The 24,903-nt window shown below is 33.5% G+C and overlaps 1 protein-coding gene across 3 annotated transcripts in view; it reads right to left on the reverse strand.

The window, feature by feature from the left end:
• LOC129245639 (uncharacterized) overlaps positions 1–24,903 on the reverse strand; it is a 98,999-nt gene that overhangs the window by 65,856 nt on the left and 8,240 nt on the right. The window lies entirely within an intron of this gene.

The raw sequence follows: 24,903 nt of genomic DNA on the forward strand, positions 1-24,903 counted from the left end.
GCGCACTTAGCGATAGTTACAGCGGCCATTGCCATTTTGTTTGTGTGTATGTGCAACGAGTATTTATGTCAGCATGAAGAGTGTGGAAAATATCCGATGATGAATTCGAAGCTGCTTATAAATGCATTCTTGCAAGAACTTCAGACACAATAAGACGAAATTCGCATGGAATCGCGTGTTGTTGGTTGAAAACGCATTTTCTTATGTGGATTTGAATGAGCTTTTATGTATACGTAAGCGAATATTTGAAGGTTTGCTTGATGTTTGCTGATGTGAAGGTTGTTAAAAGTTCATTGAACATCTTTCGACAATCATAAAGAGGTCTGCCGCTTTATGCTTCATTCGCTTCTGAGGGTATTTTAGTAGGGGCATACCATTAATTTTTGCAGAGCCCAATTGGAGAAATTCGAAACTACAAATTATCAAGGAATTAAAACACTCTTACAAAAATAAAGAAATAAATTCAAGAGAGAGAAATAAGAGATTTCTCATTTGTGTGAACGGCATTTGTTGATTTTGTAACGAAGCTGCGATATTTTCTGTACGTCAACCGGTGATTTTAGTCATGAATGCGTTAACTCGCATTTATCCACTTTAGCAAATGTAATAAATTTAAATAATTGAATTGAAATGAAATTAAAATATTTTAAATAATAGAAATTAATTTGAAAAAAGTTTTTTTTTAATTAAAGCCTATCAGATATTTTTTATGGCACATTTGTTAGTGGAAATTGAAAGAGAAGATTAAATAACATCGATTTGTAAACATTTTATACCAAATTTACGGAAATTTGCATTTTTCCCATATGAATTCAATGGTGATTTTCAAAACGTAAGGGCGAATAAATATTACATAAAAATAGTAAACAGAAATAGCGATTCCATGTCGTATTTTGTAGTTATCCAAATATTTTTAACATTCCTAAAATTTATTTATTTGTAATCAAAAGTAAACTGACAAAAATTGAAAAAAAAACTCATTTTAAGAGTTATGCAATGCTGGATATAAAGGGACTTTTTTTGTTTTGAAATGAAATATCTGAGATTCTTAATTTTTTTAGTACAAAAATAAAAAAAAATAATAAAAATATAAAATTACTTAATAAGACATAAAAAAATTAATAAAAAAATAATAAATAAATAAATAGAATAATTAGTAAAGAAATACACTACATTTATAAAAAAATTTCAAATATATTAGTACAAAAAAAAATTAGTTAAAAATAAAAAATTAATGAATTAATTTAAATAATTAATAAAAAACTAAAATTAATTAAAAAATCAAAATATTTAAAAAAATATAAATTATTAAGAAGAAAATACAAGTGATTAGGTAGGTAGGTAGGTAAGATGGCAAGAGTACCCCAGGTACACTACAAGTAGCACTTACGTGCCGTTTTGATACCATAAAGTGAACCACTACCTGTGAAAGGATTAAGGGAGGAGATAAAACCGTCTACAGCCATCCAGTGCTGTTGATGTAGCGGAGGAGAGAAAAGGGATCTAGGCTGGAGAATTTCATCAAGTCATCCCCAAAGGGGACGCTGAGGAATCTCAAGCGCCTAGCCGCCAAAGCCGGACATCTGCAGAGAAAGTGTTCCACAGTCTCTTCCTCTGCAGGATCCCCACAGCTTCTGCAATGGGGTTTGTACGGAATTCCAAGCTTCTCCGCATGAGTGCCGATCACCCAGTGGCCAGTGATCACCGCAATGAGTTTGGAAATTGAATGGCGGGGGGTTCCCATCACCTTAAGCGTTCTATTTTTATCGTATTGAGGCCATAGTGCTTTTGAAATGGCACACGATGAGACAGACCTCCATCTGTCTTGCGCTTTTCTTAGAAAGAAGTTGTGTAGTTTCCCTTTAACAAAGGTCAAGGGGATACCGATGTCTGAGAAGAGGGCAGCTGGATTCAGTTCTGCCGCCCCCTTTCTGGCAAGCTCATCGGCAATTTCATTTCCCTCTATATTCCTGTGCCCAGGAACCCAGATGAGGGAAATGTTTCCTGCAAGTTCCAGGCGTTTAAGTTCCTCATTACAGGAATTCACGAGAAGAGAGCTGCAATACGGCGACGACAGTGCCTTGATTGCAGCTTGGCTATCGGAAAAAATATGAATGTCTCCCTCCCAACAGCGATCCCGAAGCATTTTGCATGCCTGCAGGATCGCGAAGACCTCTGCTTGAAAGACGCTGCTTGTCTCCGGCAGTTTATAGGAGACCGAAATGCTGGCTGATTTAGAGTAGACCCCCGCTCCCACTCCAGACTCCATTTTGGATCCGTCAGTGAAAACAGAGGCATCTTTATCCGCGCCAACTCTCCCCTCTTTCCAATCTTGCCTGCTCGGAAAGACAGCCCTAGCACAACCCTCAAAGCACAGTTTGTGGATGGAAAGGTCGGTGCGAATATCAGAGAAGGAGGGGAGATCTGCTTCAAGATTCATCACAAGTGATTAATAAAAAAAATTTTAATTTATTAATAAAAGCATAAAAACATTTAATAAAAAATATAAAAATAATTAATAAAATACAAAAATAATTAATAAGCCAATAAAAATAATTGCTGAGAAAATAGAAATAATTAATAAAAAAATCAACACAATTATAAAGAAATAAAAATATATAATAAAAATAATTCATAAAAAAAAATAAAAAAAATAGTAAAAAAAAATAAATACAAATAATAAAAACAAATTCAAATATATAAATTAAGAAATAAAAATAGTTAATAAAAAAATAAAAATAAATGATAAAAAAAAAAATAATAAAAAAAAATAAAAACAATTAATAAAATCTAAAAATAATTTAAAAAAATATATAAAAATAATTAATAAATTAAACAAATAATTAATAAAACATTAAAAACATTTAAATAAATCACAAAAAAATAAAAAAATTAATATAAAAATAAAAACAGTTAATAAAAAACTAAAAATAATTAAAAAAAAACGAAAATAAAATTAATAAAAAATATGAAATATAATAACTAATAAAAAGATTAGTAATAAAAAATAAAAGTAGTTAATAAAAAAATACAAATAATTAATAAAGAAATAAAAATAATTAATAAAAATATAAAAGTAATTAATAAAAAATCAAAAAGAAATAAAAAGAAAAATAATTTATAAAAAAATAAAACTGGTTAAAAAAAATAATAAAAAACTAAAAATAATTGGGAAAAAAATAAAAATAATTTATAAAAAACTAAAAGTCGTTACTAAAAACTAAAAATAATTAATAAAATAATAAAAATAATTATGTAACTAAAAAACATAAATAATTATAAAAAATTAAAATAATTAATAGCAAACTAAAAATTAAAAATTTCCGATAAATCAAGACCTCCCTCTTTCGTCTTTATACCAATTTCAGTAAACTACGTGAAGTTAAAATGTTGTGTCATTTTAGTGATATTTAAGCCCTGTAACAAATCCACACCAAAGTAAGTTAGACTGCAAGACTTATTATACGATTACACAGTGCAACAAAATGAAACGAATCGCAAATTGCTACGGCCTCATAGTATTTTTCTGTTAGATTACGAAAAATAAGAAGAAACGTATTGCATCAAATATTTGTGTCACTATTTCCTTGTTTGCATTTTATGGCACCTCAACGTTTAAGAGCGTTGTTGTTGCATTTTTTTTTTTTTGTTTCTTGTCCGAGTGAAGTTTTCAATTTGCTTTCCCGCTTTTCTACTGTTTTCAAACACCAAAATTTACAGTTATGAACTTATATGAAACTCGGGGCTATTAAGACCAAACCCATATATGAAACCATAAAAAACTAGTTCAGATTTTCAAAATGAATTTTCGCCATTTTTTTATGCTTTCATGGAAATTTTTTTTTTTTTACTAAATAAAAATATCATATTTTGTAATATTACTTTTTAATTTGAAAGTAGTTTTCCCCTATAAAAATGTAATTTTTTAATAACAAATTTTATATAAACATATTTTCTCTTAACAGTGATATTTTTTCCAAAAAAAGTTATGAAGTGGTCTATGCAACATCGCCCAGCAGAAGTTTTACAATGAAAGAGGCATAGAAAAATTGATTTTTCAAACTTAAAAACAGTAAAATCACATTTTTCTATGAAAAGCCATAAAAACAGCAAACCCAGTAACTTTTAGGCAAAAATAAACATCGCAATACACTTCCTCGACACCAAAAATAGTAAGACATCATAAATTTGCAAAAACAAGAAACATTTCGATCGCATTTCTCTAAATTCCTCCTGTATACAGGCTATTCCAAAAACAACCAACTTTATGCATCTCTAGAAACATCCAGAACTATGGATAAACCTGCATTCACTTTTGGTTTCGTCAAATACGTTAGAGTTTTGTTGCACGGTGTTTCCAAGCGTAGCTCATTCGTGAGCTTCAACCTGATTGAAATGCAAATCTGACTAACCTTTTGGCATTGCCAGATTATAAATATAATTTATGAGCGCATTTGTATTTAAAACTAATTGAAATGTCGCTCTTAAAACCCCTTGTAAATAATGAACAACAAATGCGGATTAAGGTGCATTCACGTCTACCATCTATGCATTCTTGTACAAATGGATGTACGCTTCATGAGCTTTGATTGCCTAGCTTTTGTTGTGCAATGCAATGCACGAAGTGAATGAGAGTTCCTGAGCGCACTTATTTGTATACTTCGAGTGCTTGTAGCGCCTCAAGTAATAACATTCTTCTTTACCGTTTTAATGTAAACCCATTCCATAAAAAAACAGTATCGGAATTCGTTATTTTTTTATGTTGGATTTACGATTCAAATGAGAGTTTGTTTACATCAATAAACTTTATAGATAAGGAAATTGCACGAAAGTGAGTGAAAAGGAAAACGGCGCTTAGCACCCTGATTCGGCCATTTTATTGGATAGCACTTTTTATGTGTAGACTATATTTTTACAAATTCACCTTAATTTTGATGCCAGGAAGTGGAAAGCAATATTCCATGAAGCTTTCTCTATTATCTGTATACTCGTACATTTAAAAATGTTAATTACTTCCATCATTTCATGAGAAGCATCAAACTACAAAGAGTGCCGAAGATACTCGCATCTTTGGTAGCAATGACCCTGGCAAGAACAACATCCAAAGTGGGGATACAAAGAAAAACTTCAAACTCATTCGATGTTGTCACAGGTGTGAAACAAGCACGCCCACTCTCTAGCGTCATATATAACCCAGTTTTAAATTTGGTAATATGCGATAGTGACCCTGAAGCTACCATTTTCACGAAAAACCTCCAGATCTCCGGCTATGCTGGCGACATCGTTATCGTTGCGAGAAATCAACGCGCACTTGCTGACTGTACGCTGGAGCTGATAACTAAAGCAAAGCTACTCGGCCTTGAAGTGAATGTTTATAAGACAAAATACCTCGTTAGGTCTTCAAGGCAACCTGGAGATCGGTCCATATATTTTTCATGAAGTGGAGAGGTTTAAATGCTTGGGTGTAAGCCTTAGCAGCGCTGCAAATCCCCTAATCGGCATGAATGATAAAATAAAAGCTGTTTTGTCTAGACTACAAATTATTTTGCTCACCAGAAACTTCTCAGAAATAAATTACCATCGAGGCCGTGCAAACTACAAATCTACAGTATCCTAATATAACCAGTAGTAACATATGACTACGGGGACAAAACTGACCGCAACCTACTGGACCGGACAGTATTTAGACAGTCAATAAACGACATTCACGGGAAGACCGTTACCACCTTCATGAACTCCCGTCCTGGGAATGCCGTAATAGGAGTCCAATCACCACCTAATGCAGACGAAGAGCTTCAGCTCCAAGGTACCCCGCACGAGACTAACCACCTCTTCACATGCCCCCTTAAACCGACTCATCTAACCCCCTTCTCCCTCTGGACCCAACCTGTCGAAGCAGCATGTTTCCTGGGCCTACCCCTAGATGAGCTAGACGAAGGCGACCGATGATATGCCTACACTGACAGTTCTACCTATGCTGTTAAAACAACAACAACGGGGCTTGGGTACTGACTGACATTAACATAGAGAACGACCTTCTCCGATTTGAGCGTAAAATCCTAAGAAGAACATTTGGATCAGTAAGGCAAGCTGGTGGATCTTACAGAATCAGATAGAATCATGACATCGAACAGCTGATATCAGGACAAAACATTGTGCGTTTCAACTCTCAACAACTACTCAGGATGGTCGGCAGCAAGACTACGAAAAACACCTTCAACTCTATTTGAAGGGGCAGTAAAAAGCGTGGAAGACTGTCAAGAAGATGGGCAGACGATGTTGATGCAGATTTACGCCTGAGAAATGCTAGGAGAAGCAACGCTTCTTCGGCACAACCTAGTCGTATGGAGCGCGATTGTGAAGGAAGCACGGGCTCCCTCCGAACTGTAACTGCTATGATGATGGTGATTGTTCAACGAGGCAAAACCACTGCACCCTAAGAAACTCAGTACATTATTTTAAATAAAGCTGACGCTAACAAACTGTCACCATTGTGGTATGGCATATATTTATCCTTGCTTCCTGGACTCGTTGGAAAAATTGGTCAGCGTATGTATGCCACACTAGTGCGATCAGTTCTCTTACTATTTCCCATAAGTTTTTCTGGGGATTGTGAAGTATAATCCACTTTAATGCTTTATAACCACGAGTTGAGGACCTCTACCGTGCGCCTCGGGTCATTCTCTTGTTGAAAGACCCATTCTAGTGTCATTTCCCACTCGACATGTGGTTGCACTGTGGACTTCAAGTCTACAAGGTGAAGCCCAAAATAAACAAGACTGAGCTAAAATAGAAACGACAGGGGATTTGTTCTGATAACTTCGAGTTTATTTATTCAAAATAGTTCCATCTGGCCTCAATACACTGCTCTGCGCGATCTAAAAGCTTTTCGAAAGACTGTTTGAGGTTATTGACCAGATTGTCCTTCAGGATGTCGGTACAACCCTTTTGGATGGTCTCTACGGACCCAAAACGTTTTCCTTTCAGGGTCAAATGTAATTTCCCGAATAGGTAGAAGTCACAGGAACCCAATGGCAGGCGAATACAATGAGTAATTGATGGTTAAAATGCGAATTCTAGTCAAAAAAAATCAGTCACAAGAGTGGGCCGATGAGATGGTGCGTTATCATGCAAGAAGCGTCAGCTTCCTCCTTCGCGGTATACAGGGCGAATTCGACGAATGCGATGCAACAAGCGCTTCAAAACGCCAAGAGAGAAAATTGCACTGACGGTTTGGTCCATTGGCACGAACTCCTTGTGGACAGTTCCCTTGGAATCGTAAAAACAAATGAGCATCGACTTGATTTTTGACTTCTCCAAACGCGATTTTTTGGGGCCTTCCATTCGGCACTTTGACGCTTAGTTTCAGGTTACAATGTTTTAAGGGAGGGGTCTAGGGTTTGAGCATTTTTTTTAATAAATTTTTGAGACTTTGCTTTAGAGATATGAATAGTGAAAATGTATTTAAACTTTTTGTACATTATAAAGCATCATTTCAACAATATTGTACTAAATTTTTTTAAGAAAATATCGGGAAATAAGCCGGTGAGGTAACTTTTCCGAAAACGCCTTTTCCAAAAGGCGATTTGTGGTGACTATCGTATCTAGTTGTAGAATCACCTGAAATAAAAAACAACAGAATTATTTGGTTAAATTATCACCAAAACCTCCCCCCCACGGGCTCCGATTTTTTTTTTTTTCATTTTTACGTTGCCAGCGCGTTTTTGAAGCAAAAAGTGGGATTTTCACTGATTTTTTCGCTGTATAAGTGGAAACCGCCCTTAATGTAAAACAAAAAAGTGAAAAATCTCTCCGTGGGGGGGAGGTATTTTATATATAGAAGCTGTATACCAAATTTGAAAAGGATCGGTTAAATATTGTTGAAGTTCTAATAGTCACGGACTTTGAAAAAGTGGTTTCGAGAAAAACGCGTTTGAAAAACACGCTCCGCTCGCAGCTGTCGCAGAGGAGTGGGGACAAAAACGTCTATAACTCCAAAAGGTTTACTCCGATTGAGCTGAAATTTTGGGACAATATTTTTGAGATGATTTACTATAAGAAAAAGCTATTTCCAAAAAATCGATTTTTTGAAAGTCAAACCCTAGACCCCTCCCTTAAAGGAAATTCTCGTCTTTTCTCGCCTCCTTAACGAGGTCTTTCGAATGTTGAATTCTGAGCAAGTTTTTCAGTTAACTTGTGAGGAATGAAACGTGCACAGACCTTTCGTTAGCCCAAATGATCTGTTAAAATGCGATAAATCGATGTTTTGGAGATATTCAACTCCGATTCCATGAGTTTCAACGATGATTTCGGTTCATTTTTGATAAACGGTGATTACTGATTTTGGGCGGCTCGTATTTTCATTGACATTTATGTTCTTACAACCAACTCTTCTTCTTCTTCACTTGCAAAATATGCAAAACTCTCTTCTTCATAATTGCTTCGATTTTCACTAGAAGGAAAATGTATCACCAGGTGAAGCAGTCGCAATCATATCATTGAAATAAATCCTCTATGTCTCACGGTTTGCTTTACCTGATGATTTTTGGAGCTATTTAATTACCTACAAAGTCTGTGCTGTGGCAGCCTTCTCATTTAGTTTCCATTTGGTCTGACCAAATCACGCATTTCTAATTTTTAGCACTGAAATTGCCAGCCTTTGAAGCTACAAATGGCTAAAACAACGCAAATAACATACAACGGTATTATTTTGTTTAAAATCGTCGTAGGTATGATTTTGCATGAAGATACAAAAAAAAATTGTTATTACGAGACATTGCCTTTTTGAACGTTTTGTTGAACGGTAAGATTTTATTTTTGTCACTTAATGTGAAATGTTTAACGCAAAATCCTCAGGGAAATGCGCTTAGAGGGTGTCAGCTGCCCAGTTATAGTACATTTCGCTTGCTGCTGTCTTGTCCTCGCTAGTGATAATCACAATCAAGGCAATCATCATTTAGACACTTTTAATACTTTTGCCTTATCCCTTTAAGCGGCACATTGGCATTTGCTGGCAGCGGAAAGTATGTATGTAGTTATGTGGCAACAAAATATTCTTGTTGGTGTTGTTCTTCAATTTTTTCTTTCCTTTTTTGTTATTTGTCTGACTGCAGTTTTCAATTTGCTTTCCCGCTTTTCTACTGTTTCACCATCATTTTCAAGCTCAGCAAGTAGTGACAACAAAAGTTCAAAAACTCTGAAAGTTCCCAAGAGATCCATAGCATTGGTCTTTTAGTCACTTCAGTATTTTGGTGGTAAATTGAAATTTATGTTTGTTTGTTTCATTTCAAAACGCTGTGGCTTGTGTGGCTGGCAGTCAGTCTTTACCTTGCAGTAAAACGAACTGTTTCCAAGCTGGCATAGCTGGCCTGGAATGTTCTGCTTCTACTTTGGACGAACGTGGCGGTATTGAAGCCTGTACCAACCGAAAAGCAAATATGAAATATATTAAGTGATTGAAAATGTTGATGGTGACTGGAAACAAGCAGTCGTTACAGACGTCGCCAGCCGTTGCATAACGAGCACTGCTGGGTGTGTCTGATCCCCTTAAGCGAGCCATGAAACACCACAGGAAGTTCATGTTTGCAGTTGCTGAAATACGAGACATGGTTCTTGTGAACTATTCAATAATTTATATAGCAACGAAAAATAGTTTCGGACTTGACGCCGAAGTTGAATGCCAGAAAAAAGCAGTAAACCGAAACGTTAATTTACTTAACCTTCTATAACAAAACAAAAACGAACTTTTTGTAAATAAAAAAATTAAGGTCTCATTTTTGATCAATTCTTGTAAGGTTTAAAATGTGGTTCCTCCACGGTCGCGATTCCATGTCAACTGATCCAAGTATTTCGGACATTGACGTAAATTTTCCTAAAAATTGGACAATTGGTTATATGGCTTGATTACAATAAGAAATAAAATAAAAAAAATTTGATAAAAATAATAATTTTGATATTTATTCAGTGTTAAAAATTATGGTATAGAGTTTTTAAAAAAATATCTTTTTCTTGAAGTCAAGATTTTTTAAGAAAAAATTTTTTGAAAAGAAAAAAATTTTTTTAATGTATCTTTTGTAAATAAAAAAATTAATTTTAATGTACTTTTGAAAAACAAAATTATTGAAATTCTTTCAAGTAAAAAATTAATTTTAAACAAATTTTAAATCAAAAGACAAAATTAATTTTAGGAAAAAATTTAAAAATTTAAAAGTTAGATTTTTCTTTTAATTAAAAAAAAAATTACAAAAATCTTTTTTGAGCAGTTTTTTTTTATTTGCTTGTTCAAAACAGATTTCAAAAAAATTATGGCATAAAGTTTTAAAGGGAAAAATATATTCGGTTCTTATAAAATTAAAAAAATTCTGTTGTTTTTTTAAGAAAGTATTTACTTTAAAGAAATTTTTTAAATTAAATTAAGACACGAAAGTAAATTTAAAGAATAAATGTATTTAAATTTACATTTTTTTAAATTAAAAAACAGACTTCATTACAAACAACTTTTTTTCAAGGAAATTTTGGTTTTTTTTTTGTTTGTGCAAAACTATTTTCAAAAAAATTATGGTATAAAGTTTTTAAAGTGAAAAATATCTTCGATTCCTTTTGAAATTAAACAAAATTCTTGATTTTTTTAAGAAAGAATTTACTTTGGAAAAAAATTTTTTTTTCATTTTTTTAAGAAAAAATTTGCCTATAAACAAATTTAAAAATTTTTCAAATTTTAACTTAAGAGAAAAAATTAAATTTAAAGAAAAAATTAACTTAAAATTTTGTTTTTATTTAAAGAAAATACATTATAAAAAATTTGTTTCAACAAAATTATTTCTGTTTTAATTTTTAGAGGGAAGTATCTTTTTTGTTTTTATTTTGAGAAAAAAATTACTTTTACAATTTACTTTACAAATTTTTACTTTTAATTATTTTTTTCTTAATTCGAAAAAACAGTACATTTAAAAAAAAGAAAATTTTTTTTGAAGAAATTGCTTTTTTTTGTGTTTTTTTTTCAAAACTATTTTCAAAAAAAAAATATGGTAAAAGTTTTTATAGTGAAGATATTTCACTTTCATTTGAAATTAAAAAATGGAAATTATTGCCTTTTTTAAGAAAAAATTTACTTTGAAATTAATTTTTAAATTTTTCAAATTTTAAATTGAAAGTCAAAATTGAATTTAAAGTAAACATTTTTCTTTTATTTAAAAGAAAATAAATAAAAAAAAATTTGTTGGACGATATTTTTACTTTGTTTGTTTGTTCAAAATTATTAAAAAAAAAAAGGTGTAAAGTTCTTAAATTAAAATATCTTTTAAAATGAAAAACGAAAATTCTTAATTTTTTTTAAATAGAAATAAAAAAATACAATAGTTAAAATAATAATATATAAAAAATTACTTTTAACCAAATTTTCAATTTATTTAAATTTTAAAATAATGTATAAAATGTAATTAAAAAAACAAAATTGCATTTAAAAAAACATTTCAACTACAAAAAAAATGCATTTTAAGAAACTTTCGAGAGCAAACTTTTGTTTTTTAATTTATTCGCCCATTATTAATATATTTTTTTTTTTTTGTTTGTTGAAAGAATTTTAATTTTTGTTTTTTGTTAAATTTTTAGAGAAAAAAATTGTTGTGTCATTTTTTATAAGCTCCACCTGAGATTTTTTTTATTAAAAGTGAATACTATGCTCAATAAGCCAGGAAATTTTCATAGTGGAATTCCCATAACTTTTGGTTTATATCCAAATACGCACAGCAAAAACTAGTGTAAAATGTAAGCAGCGACGCTTCGATCGATTTACAAAAGACATAATAGGTATATATTATATTTAGCACCGTAGACCTAAGTAGCTAGTGTGCTCTATCAATTAGTGTTATGTTTCATATTGCTCTAATAAATAATAATATATTTGAGCACTTCGTTGGAGCAGTATTTTGCCCAAAAATAAACCAATTTGTACTCACTATAATAGCAGCGCGGCATATTCAAAGTATTTACATTCATTTATTTTTTATTTAATTTTTTTTTATGTTTTTGTTTTTTTTTTTTTAATATAGTTCATACGACAACAACAAAGTGATGAAAATAAAGTTTTAAACTATGCAAAAAAATTTAAAAACGTCAACAAAATGTTAAACTGTATAATCAGAATTTTTAGGAAAATTCTGCGAATGCAGTTTTGTAGTCCATTCAATTTTGGTATGAATTAACATAGTTTGAAGCTTGCGTTAGTTTTTGGTAATTTTTTTGTTGCCGGTGTTAAGCATTTTCTTCCATTTGCCGAAAGCGAACGAAATTTTTTTTATATGTGGAAAATGCAGAAGATTGCCACGAAAACAAAATTGTCAAAAATCAACATGATTTTTGAGCCAATGTAAGTTTACTTACTTAAATAGAAAAATTTGAATGAGCTATAAAATTGCGTACACGGTATTCTTCTCAAAATCCTGACTGAAAAATTTGAAATTTTTATGAAAATATGTTCAACTTTCTTAAATTTTGTACAAAGTTTGAAACTCTATGGTATTTGTTGTAATATAAACTATATTTTTATAAAATAAGAAAAAAAATATAAAAAAAATTGTCGAAACTTTGCAATATGTCGCGCTGCTATTATTAATATAAACATATTTTTCACAAAATACTCAGTGGTTGTTCCTATTTGTAAAAGGTTCAGATTATGCTTTAGAATAATTTCACTTTGAGCATCTGCGGTGATAGCCTCTCGCAAGGCGATTTTCTGCCTGTACTCTTCAACCTTGACAACTGCTACGCTCTGCATCCATTTGCACCAGTTTAGAGGCAGTCAAAAAAACTACACTACAGGGCGAACCGCTATCTGAGAATGCCTCAATTTCTACTGCATACTTTTCTCACATTTCTACAAACGTAACTGCGTTAGTATATATGAATGTGCGTTAGTATACATGAATTTACGTTAGTATACATGAATGTGCCATAGTATACATATATGTATGTGCGTAAGTGAACATTGCCTAAGTTTCCCCTCAAGCTGACTCTTTGTGGTTAAGAAAAGTAATAAAGTTCACTTTTGAAACAGAGAGATTGGTTGTTTGTCACACACATACACAAGTATATGTATGTGTACCTAGAAGCAATATCATTGGTCAGTTATTTGTTAATTGCATTTACAGGGGTTGAGGTCCCTTTTTTTTAAAAACGGACGCTCCGTCATAAAGTTGATGTTTTATGAGTCTACGCTCGACACGTGAGCAGAGCGCAGCGGACACCTACTTTGTACTGAAACGATAAGCCACTTTGCACGATTTTAATTATACTAATTAGTGCAAATTTGAATTGTTGATCGGTAAGCGGTGGCGAATTTAATGCTCTTGAGTTTTGTACTGTGTGGCGCGATGAGAAAAATCAAATTTATTCTACTTATTTCACAAAAAATGGGAAATGATGTGCAATGTAACCAACTTTTTGCTGGTAAAAACAAATTTTTCCATCCGACTATTCTCTATTACGTGGAAATATACATATACTGGAACCAATCAAAACTTTAAAACCAAATGTGTTTCGAAGTTTAGTGCAACATCTTGCATTTTAGTAGACAAATGTACATGAAATTAAAATTTTATGTATTTATTTATTTTTAAATTTTTAATTTAATTTTGCGCAGCTGGAAACGTGACAGAAAATTCTCTAATTGAATGTTGGGAATCATTAGAAAGATTTAAGAAGGCAGTTCTTTCAAAGCTTAGTAAACTCCTCTGACCGCTGTCAATAAGGCAACAATTTTCCAAGGAGAAGAAAGAAATGTCCAAAAAAATGTTGGTCAAAAGCATACAAAGTTTTTACAAAAAAAATCTAATGTTAAAAAAAAGAGAAAATGTTTTTAAAGACAGATATTTCACTTAAAAAAACTATATAATAACCTAATATTCAACACTGAATAAATCTCAAAATGATTATTTTTTTCAAAATTTTTTTCAGTTTACTTCTTATTGTACCAAAGCTCACAAATAAAACAATATTCGGAAAACTTTACCAATGTTCAATATTGGATTACTTCACATGGCATCAATTCATGTAAAAACGTAAAAAAATTTTTTTTTTAATTTTATAGACCTACGGAAAGGCATGGGTCATAGATGGGTGTAACATTCGTTTGAACAGGGTATTACCACCTTTTTATAATTTATTAAAAAATATATATACATAATATTATAGCGTGGTTATCCAAGCAAATATTTTAAAGAAACATTTATTAAAAAAAAAACTTTTTTGCACAGCGTTGCCACCTGAATTTTTTTTTTCAGGTAGCAATTTATCACAAATTTTCATTTTTATTTGAATATAAATATGAAAGGAAGTGAAAGGAATTGAGAAAAAAATTATCGTAATAATAACTACCTTTGGTAGGTGTTGCCACGTATTTTTTTTCTAATTAAGAAATTGGTTACAGAAATATTTTAATTAAAAAAAAATGTGTATTCATAAATATAACCATGTAATCTAATAATATTTTTAAAGGGTCTTGCCATCTGGTTTTAAAGAAAAAACGAAATGAATAAAAAAATTTAATTGAATTAATTCAAATAAAATGTGTTGAAAAGAATGAACAGGGCTTTAATGTAAATTTTTTAGATATGGCGTTGCCACCTAATTCTTAAGACAAACATAGTAAATAACAGTACGGATGAATTAAGCATTAGCTTATGGCTACCACACAAATTACGACTGAAAACTTATATTTGCATAAGCTACTTCGTAGCAGCAACATCAACGAAAACACTGCTCTGCTCTCGCTATCGTTCCGAATTGGAACAGATGAACTACTCAGGTAGAGCAGGTAGCAAAATAAAGCGATTAACTATTTTGCTCCGCTCCAAGCTACGTTTTTTTACAGCTAGAAGCTCAGAGCAAAGTCAAAAAACAATTTTAAGTGTTCTCTGTAGCTGGAGTAGTAAAAAATATAAAAGTAAAGTGGTAAAAACTTAAAATCGGTCGGAGCGCTACTTGTGAAACTATTCTTGTGTGCTCCAGCTTCTACTTCGCTTCTGTTGATGTGCCACTACTCATTCTGTAGTAAGAATGGCACTGGACTGGAGCAGAGGTCGCGTTCGGCCAAAGAATATTTGGAGAAGGTCGATGCTGCGCGAGCTAGCAGATGCCGACATCAAATGAAATGGAAGTGTCAAGTCGAGACCCTATGCTCCCAATCGGTGTGAACAAGAGAAAAAATGCAATTTATATCATTTGGATATGCAAATGCTAGTAGTGTCATACAAGAATCGAATGTTTCACGTGGTTTTTCCGTTGAGATGTTGATCTTATGATCTTTATCTATTAAGGGGACCCGGTGGTCTAGAAATTTCAAAAAATCGATATTTGGTAGTATCGATATTTCAAAAACATAGTATCTTAAGAATGTACTGTGAAATTTTCATGCGGAAATCCCCAGTATTATAGCTTCTACAACCCATTAACTAGGCAGAGAGCGGTACGCGCTCTCCTTTACCTCAAATTTTAAACTCATTTATCTCGAAACGACTTTTTTCGGCCTGGTGTTGTCAAAAAAATAAGAGAAAAAAATGTTCAACCGAATCGTTTGAAAGTTGAATATGTTATTCACAACAACAATGGCTATCGCCCGTACTATAATCATTTTATTATTTCAATTATTTCGTATTTTTTTTATTAAAAAACTGAAAAAACCCCGATTTTTAGAGTGTCAAATTCAAAATCGCGCCATTTTGTCAAATTGGTTTTTTTATTCTAAGTTTTTTGATTAATAATTTTTTTGGTTTTTGTGTTTCAGACAAATAAAAGAGCCAAAATGGACAACACCGTCCAGGACCAATTTTTTGGGAGGGTCAACTTCAGCGCCATTTTTAAAATTATTAAAATTGAAAAAAAAATTTTTTTTCATTTTTGTATGTAAAAGAAGTTAAATAAAAAGCCCACAAAATTTAAATATCGTTTTTCATTTCTTTTATTGTAAAAAACAATTTCTGAAAATACCCTAAATTTTCGAGCTCTAGATCATCGGAACCCCTTAAGTAATATAAGTCGTGTCGAAGGCCCTAGTAAACAACGCTAATCTTTAGCGGATTAATTATTTGTAATTAGTCTTCATGTAAAAAAAATAAATATAAGTCGAAAACTTGTTGATTATGAAAGGGTTCTGCATTTATATGTTCCTTCGCATAGCAAATGTTTTGTTTTAGCGTAGAATATTTCTAAGCCAAGTCGAGCAATTACTTTAGTAAATAAAATTGCATGTTTAAGATTGGCTGGCGATTCCACTTATCGAAGAGCCGTTCTTATTATTTCAATAATAAAACGAACCTATATTTAAATAACTGTAAGTAAGTAAGTATATGTACATACGCACCTGCATGCACTTGTGCATTATCTTTCAATTATTTCACGCAGCCGTATGCAGTTTTAATGTTTCCATTACATACTTTGCCTTTACATATATACCACATACTTATGTACATATTTACATAACTGGTTCATATCACACTTGATAAGCAGTTTTGCTATCGCTGCTGTGAAACCAGTTTGAACCAACTGCTACTTACAAGCGACTACTTGCCTACAACATGTGGATAAATCTCGATGCTGTCAGCAATCAGGTCGGTGCATGATTTAAATTTTTCATTTATATACAACATAGGCACCCAACAAGAAAAGATGCTAACGGAAAGTTTCTCTAAACTAATATTTGCAGTCAATTCGATAGCAATTACAGATGTATTAGGCTGAGCGCACACGATGCGACTGGCTTAGGGCAAAGATGGCAAACCACTTAAGCTAGCAGCCGACATTCATTTCATGTTTACAGGTCACGCGTGACTACTGTCAAGCTATATATGTACATAATTTTTTCAGAATTCATTGACATTTCAACAACGTTTACAAATCGTGCAATTACATTGCGAAAATCGACGCTCTGTGAAAAGAGTTCATCGCGCGAATTATGTAAAGGGTGGTTAAATTTCACATCTAAACGTCAAGTTTTCTTCTGCATTTAATTTGACATTTTCTAATTTCAGACTAACTTAATTTGAACCATAGAAAGATACATAATCGAGCAATGCGTTAAAGTTATTCAGGCTTATTATTCAAATCAAAATGCATATCGCGCACTTCGTGATTTTTTCGGTCAATTTAATCGTCCAAATGTGCGTACAATCGGAAAAATTGTGCAAAAGTTTGAGTAAACCGGGTCTATGAAAACACCAGTGCATGCTCGTACAGCTCGTACTGCAGAAAATATTGCTCCTATTTGCGATAGTGTGGTTGAAGAGACGTCCACCTCAACTCGTCGCCGTGCCCAACAATTGCACCTCTCACGCTCATCGTTGATTAACATTATGCATAAAGACTTGCATTCGCACGTTTACAAGGTGGAATTGACTCAAGAACTAAAGCCTCTTGACCATTTCAAGCGTCGTCAATGGTCAGAATGGTGGCAGGAAATGGCAACAGTGAATTACCAATTTTCGAAGAAAATCATCTTCAGTATTGAGGCAAATTTTCACCTCAGTGGATTCGTCAATAAGCAGAATTTCCGCATTTGGGCGAATGATAATCCAAGAGTGATTGCCGAAAAACCACTGCACCCACAAAGAGTGATGGTTTGGGGCGGTTTGTGAGCCGGCGGCATCATTGGGCCGTATTTTGTCCAAAATGAGGCCGGTCAGGCAGTTACTGTGAATAGTGCTCCCTATCGTGAGATGATATCGAACTTTTTATGGCCCGAATTGAAAGATATGGATGTGAACGATATGTGGTTTCCACAAGACGGTGCCACTTGTCACGCAGCTAACGAAACAATGGCTCTTTTGCGCGAAAAATTGTATAGCCATCGGATGGAGGTGTACCGCCGAGGCCGCGGCAGCCATTTGGCCGATATTTTGTTCCATATGAAATTGAGCCATACCAATATTAGCATAATGGGGAGAAATGATATAATTTCTTAGAAAAATTGTATTTTATTCAAAATCAACATCGTCTTGAAACTTAACCACCCTTTATAAGCCTCTGTTAATAACAGAGGTAATGTTATTGACATGACAATTACACAATAGTGATGTTAAACAAATGTTAAACATGTTAAGAACTGTTAATGGAAAAACGATGTTGGGGAACCTAAATTAAACAGTTCTAGTAACAACAAATAAACAAATAGTAAAAAGGAATGTTGGACGGAAAAACACCATTGCAACTGAGCTTTTAGGTGGCGTGATGCTTTTTGTTTAACTGTTCATAAAGTGCAGTTTTGTTTTAGGTAATAAGCAATTTATTTTAAAATGTACAGATTAGTCTTAAGTTGACGTTGAAGATTAAAGTCATGTTTTCTGCAAACTACTCACTGTTTCATTTTAAATATATAATTCGCGCTCAGGCCAACTTTTGGCGATCAGCGATGAGGCTCATTTTTAGCTTAATGTCTACGTCAATAAGCCAAATTACCGTGTTTGGGCTGAAGAGCAACTCGGCGCCACTCGAAAAGAGCCCTTGCATCCATAGAAAATAACCGTTTGGTGCGGCTTATGGACTGAAGGAATCATCGGGCCATATTTCTTCAAAGACGAGGCTGGCACCAATGTAAGTGTGGATGGCGAAAGCTATCACGCTATGTTAAACGACTTTTTGATGCTGGAAATTGAAGCCCGTAATCTCCACAACCAACAAGACGGTGCTACTTGCCATACAGCCCATGAAACAATGGATTTACTGCATCATCGTTTCGGTGATACACTTTTGGACTTTTATTTGTGTTTTATGTAAGGTAGGTAGGCACACACCTAGGCCAGTAGTAGGCCCATTGTGATACCACCAGGGCTCCTCACTCTACATTGTCCTCATTGACCCAAGCTGTGGCTTTAATATATCTAACAAGGCTTGTTATTTTTGAATTGGCTCCTTTTGCCAAGTTATTCAGTTATAACATGATCAGTTCTGTTTTGTTCGGATTTACCCCACGAATACTCGATACTGCCTACCGACTTACATCGTTCAAAGAATTTTGCATTATATTGCAGAGGGTATCTGGAAATTTCCCTCTTATTGGTATTACAAAATCATCATGGCTATTCTTTCGGATAGCCAAGCTGCAATCCAGGCACTGTATTCGACAACAATCCTCTAAACTAGTGGAACAAAGCAGAAACAGCCTTACCAACTGGAGCGTAAATCATAAAGTTACCTTAATCTGGGTCCCGGGGCATCGAAACATTGAATGTAACGAAAAAGCAGATGAACTGGCAAGAAGGACATCTGCCATGAATAACGCTCTTGCAGAATCGGTATTTACACCATTAGGTGCAGTCAAGAATATAATTTCCCAAAAATACCTCCCAATCGCGGATTGTAGATGGAAAGACCAGACGAAATGCAAAATTAGCAGAACGTTAGGGCCTACCTACAACCTCAAGCAATCGTCGACATTAATAAGAATGAAACGACGGGATGCCTGGAGACTAACGGCAGTCATAACTGGCTTTTGGTCTATCGGAGAACAAGCAGCCAAAATGGGTATCCCTCACAATACATAATATGACAGCTGTAAACAACCGGAGAAAAATGAAACAATCGTCCATTTCCTCTGTGAATGCCCTACCCTATGGAAGGACAGATTGTTAACCGTGGGCCAACCGCTGTTCGAGAGTCTCGAACAACTGTCTGGCTTACACGTCAACAACCTAATAGAGCACAGACTGGATATAGTCATGCTGTAAACAACCGTTAAACAAGTTGGTAACGAGGATGTGGCAACAAAATGATGCGGAAGCGCTAGTTGGCGTCTGGAAGAATCACCATTTTAACCAACCAACCAAGCAATCTGGCACTCCCTAAGTAGCACTAAAGCGGCGTTTTGTTACCATCAGGAGACCTCCAACAGGCGGATATCTACAGCCAACCAGAGTATATAGAGAGAAGATTGATGGGATTTAGGTTGTCGATTCCATCTTGGAGCCCTTTGTGAACACAGAGGTACCACCTTCGATACAGATTTTCCCCTCATTCTAGCCTACTTTGAAAGTTTGCCCTTGCATGACTCTTAAACTCCAGTTTGCGGATAAAGAGATCTGTTTGAAGTTCGGAGAAAACCGGCATTAACTGTCTAAAAATGCTATCATGTCCCTGAAGAGATTACCAACCTCCTTTAGCCTGATTGCACTTTCAGCAGCGGTGGAAATAACGCAAAAGTCGATGGGAAGTAAGTACAAAACGACATTCAGGGCGGCACGGGGGCAATTTCTACCAGCGCCGGCCTTTGCACCCTCTGCAGTTTAGTGATATTATAGCCTTTCCGAAGAACTTCCCACCAAAGCAGGCATCCGGCATACGTTAAAATTGGAAGAACCACTTCGTTGTGAATCCAAAGCACGACCTGTGGCTTGAGTCCTTAGTTTTTGCCGAACATATGTAGATCTGCAGGAGTAGAAGGCTATACTGGCCTTCTTTACCCGACTTTCAATGTGTGGCTTTCAATGGAGTTCGGAGTCAAGATACACTCTAAGATACCTCACTCCGATGAAAGCGGAAGAACGTGGTTGTTTTATTCCGGAAGTCTAAAGTGTGGAAGTTTATATAGGGTGGGCTATCTAAAATTTGTTTTTTGAATCGGCTATAAAAAAAACCGAATCAATATTTTTTCAAACTTTTTTTTTATTTTGAAGATTGAACATTGTCATTTATGAATGAAATAATATCGTTCAATATTAAACACCGCTTGTTTTTGATTTATTAGCTTTATATGTAAATTTAAATTTTTTCCCAAAATATTTGTGAACTTCTTCCAAATAAAAAATTAGGGGACGCTCAATTGTAGACCTCCTCCCCTGTCATGGAAGTTAGTTAAGATTGCGGCTAGCCTTTGTTTTTCATTTTCACGATTCTTGACTAGTCAGTCAAAAGTCAATTAAATATCTATGCGTATTGAACAATTATTTCAATGTAATGTAATTGCGACACAATAAATTGTTAGCGATCACTCCGTATGACTATCAACTGGCAGAGTCATTGAAATCCCAAATACGAAGCACACAAACAAAATTTATCTGGAGCAGAAAGGGCACTCTGTGTTAATTTAATGCAGAATTGTGGTTTGTTTGTAGGCTATCTTGAGGAGGAACAGCTGGAGTCAAATTTTATTTTGACATTTATCTCAAACTATGAAGATTTACTTCACATATGGGAAGCGAATCTAGAGGATGTATTTGCCGAGCGAGTCGAAACAAAATATTACAGTACGGGCAGCAAAGGAAAGATGCTTTTTTATTATTTAAATTTTAAAATTACTTTAAATAATTAAAGTTGTTTAATTTATTATTTATTAATTAATTATTATTAATTTATAAAATCTCATTTTTGAATTAGTTAGTGCTTAAAAATGCAGTAATAACATATTTTAACTAACAAAATCTTTGTTTCTAGTTAAGTGAGATTTAAAATTTTTTTACCATCTTATGATAAGCTGATCAATCGCAAATGAATGAGGTTCTTTGTAAAAAAATAAAAATAAAATAAATAATAAATAATAATAAATAAATTGTAAAAAAATAGCTTTTAAGTTTCTTAGGATTCGAGAAAAAAAAATTGATTGACTTGCTTTTTCTAAGGGTTTTAAGATTAACGGCCGTTACGTATATTATAACAACGATTTACGCATTTCTTTTGGCACTACAACACAACATCAAATGGCACGAAATTTTATTAAGATAAAAAATTGTTTGTAAAGTAAAAAGTCAAAAGTCACTCCATTACATCAACAGCTCTGGCTGGCTGTAGATATCTGCCTGTTGGAGGTCTCATAATGGTATCAAAACGGCGTGCGAATCTCATCTCAAGTCACTAAAATTGAGATTATAAATTAGTGACTATTTTTGTGACTTGAGACGATTTTGCTATTCAGTAAGAGAAAGTCACAAGAATTTCACCAAATATCATGGTGAAAATAAATAGAGACAATCAAAAAGTTGAGCAAAAATTCCCTTATCGATTCCATATGTAATGGAATTTATTAAACTCATTTGTCAAGCGAAATTCTTCATCAAAAACATAAAAAATAAGAATATTACTAAGCTCATACAAAATAACGTTTTTAATTTCTGTTTTATAAACCTTTTACTTGAATCGGTAATTAATTCCTCTTCCAATTTTTTCGTTTTGTGACGTGAGATTGCTTACTGAATTGCAACTAGTCTCAAAATCAAATTTCACCACGAAAAGTCTCAATTAGTGACTTGAGACTGCTTACAGAATTCGGGCATTAGTGCTACTTGACGTGGGATTTCAACCATTTCACCTACCTAAAAATTCAAAAATCTATTGCCGGATTTTGCTTTATATAAAAGTTCTTATATTCAATGGGCTGCTGTCAATTTTTTTTCGCCCCAGCGTGTCGGCTGAATTACGGGGGAGCACAGTTTAGACTTATCAAAAAATCTAATTTTTTTTATTGCATAAATTGTTAGTATAACTACTCAAGAATATCTGGTAAAAATTTTAAAGCGAAATTCGCATTATTCCGGATTCTATGAGCACTTAAGAGACTCCCCGTCGGTTCCGCACCGTAGCGCGCGTTAGTTACAGGTAGAACGACGTTTTTTCTCGAAACTACTTTTTTTAACTGGTGGACACTCTAGCTCAAAAAGTTATAGACCATTCGTTATAATTTTTTTTCGGAGTATTCTTTATTTAATCCTTAATCATATGAACCTAATTCTGGGATTAAATTATCATAAAAAATATTTTTTTTAAGCAAAATAGTTGGAAAAATATGGTATGAAAAAATTACATTGTGTTCAAGCGCCTCAAAAACATGCAATTTTCAATATTATCAAAATTAGGTTCATATTCTTAGGAAGCATGTCGTGAATGAAAAAAAGAATTTGTTGATTACAGAGAAAAATTACAACTTCAGAAATGCCCAAAATGCCCCAGATACTCGGATGGCGATTGTCCATGGACCACACGCTCTAACGACACTATATCTGGCGGAAATAGCTTGAAAAAATTTAAAAGTGTACTTGAAAATATGAGTAAAATACCCTTAAAGTTTAAACAATTTCTGATTATTCCTTCCTTGTTAAAAAAATTCCCGAAAAACACAAAAATTTCGGCCTCTTAAACCGGTTTCCCCCCCTTAAGTTTTTACACACGAAATTTAATCATTTTCTTCGCTACATAGGCACCAGAGTGGTGAAAAATGCATTAATTATTTTAAATTTTAATGTAAAAAAATAATGCATTAATTTTTCCAGTTTAATGCAAAAAAAATTTCAATATTTCGGTATTCGATAAGTTTTGCAGTTCGATAAGAGTGGGCGTTGCTACTACCCTTAATTTTTATTTTTTGTTTTTTTTTTATTATGTTGGTTTACTTTTCATATGAGCGTAATTCATTCATTGTTTACAGGCCATTTAATATCGACGTGTCACAATATTTTCTACAATGAAAAAAATCGAGTATCGAGCAGTGATTGAATTCTTATTTTTGGAAAGATTTAAAAGCAAAGGAAACTTATGAAAGAGTGTTGAAATTGTGTAAGGAATTTTCCCCATCATCATTTAGTTTTCAGAAAGATGGGTTGCTGAATTTCAACGTGGTTGTACAAACCTTGACGAGTCCGAATGAGTCCGAGAACCAATGAGTCCGAAAACAGCAGCAACACAAGAAATCGCAGAAAAAATACAGGATATCTTATGTGAAAATCTTCGAGTGACTGGAAGGGATTTAGTAGAAGTCCTAGACATCTCCTTGGGCAGAGTAAGCAATATTTTGGCTGACGTATGGAGTTTCAGAAAGCTGTGTGCAGGCATTCGCCGCTGGATACCGCATTCGCTAAAGATGAGATGGAACAAAAAATATTCGAATGCGACTTTATCAGCAACATTTAGAGCGTTTTCGAAGAAATACAGAGGATTTTGTGTATCAATTTTTCACTATGCATAAGACTTGAGTCTATCACCAAAATCCTAAATCAAAACTTGAAGCTAAAGAGTGGTGTGAATCTGGTTCTCCGACTCCGAAACAAGTTCGTGTCCAGAAATCAACCAAGAAGGTGTTAGTACCAGTATTTTGGGATGCGAACGGAATTTTGCTTGTGAATTACTTGCAAACAAGTAAAACAGTAAATTCTGAATACTATTGTCATCTTTTACATAAGCTGAAAGAAAAAGTTCGTGAAAACAGACCCAGTCTGTAAAAGAAAAAAAACACTTTTTCACCAGGACAATGCACTGTGTCCCAAGAGCTGATTGACAAAGGCTAAACCCATGAACTATAGGTCGACTTCCATCTCCTTCCATACCTATAAAAATGCAAGCCTTTTTCATCAAATGATGAGGTCATAACAGCTGTGGAATCGTATTTTGCAGCCGTTTCAGACTTTCTCACCTCGGGGATGGAATTCATAAATTGGAATCTCGTTGAAACACAAGTGTAGTGATGTTCAGGGAGACTATACCGAATAAAAACGTGTATTTCAAGCCATAAAATCTGTTTTTCTTAGCGAACCGCAAAACTTATCGAGCAACTTAGTAATTTTGAAAATTTTAACTTAATAAAATTTGAATGTACTTACAAGACATTTCTTTTTTTTTTTGGCATTAACATAAATAGTTTCAAATTACTCCTAAAACCATCAATTATTGGATTAAGAATGTTGCAAGCACTAAAAAACTATTAACTAATTAACTAATTTTATTTCGCGGAAAAAATTCATAGTTGACATTAAGGGTTAAGCTTTCGAAAAGCTGTGAAAGATTTCAGACCCATCAGCTTATCCTCCTTTATTCTCAAAACTCTCGAGCGATTGTTGGATGTATATCTCAGGGAGAAGATTACAGACACAACGATTTCACCATCTCAACATGCCTACCTCAACGGAAAATCCACAGAGACAGCTCTTCATGAGG

This window comes from Anastrepha obliqua, chromosome 4 (genome assembly GCF_027943255.1).
Source record: "Anastrepha obliqua isolate idAnaObli1 chromosome 4, idAnaObli1_1.0, whole genome shotgun sequence".
Taxonomy (NCBI): Eukaryota; Metazoa; Arthropoda; class Insecta; order Diptera; family Tephritidae; genus Anastrepha; species Anastrepha obliqua.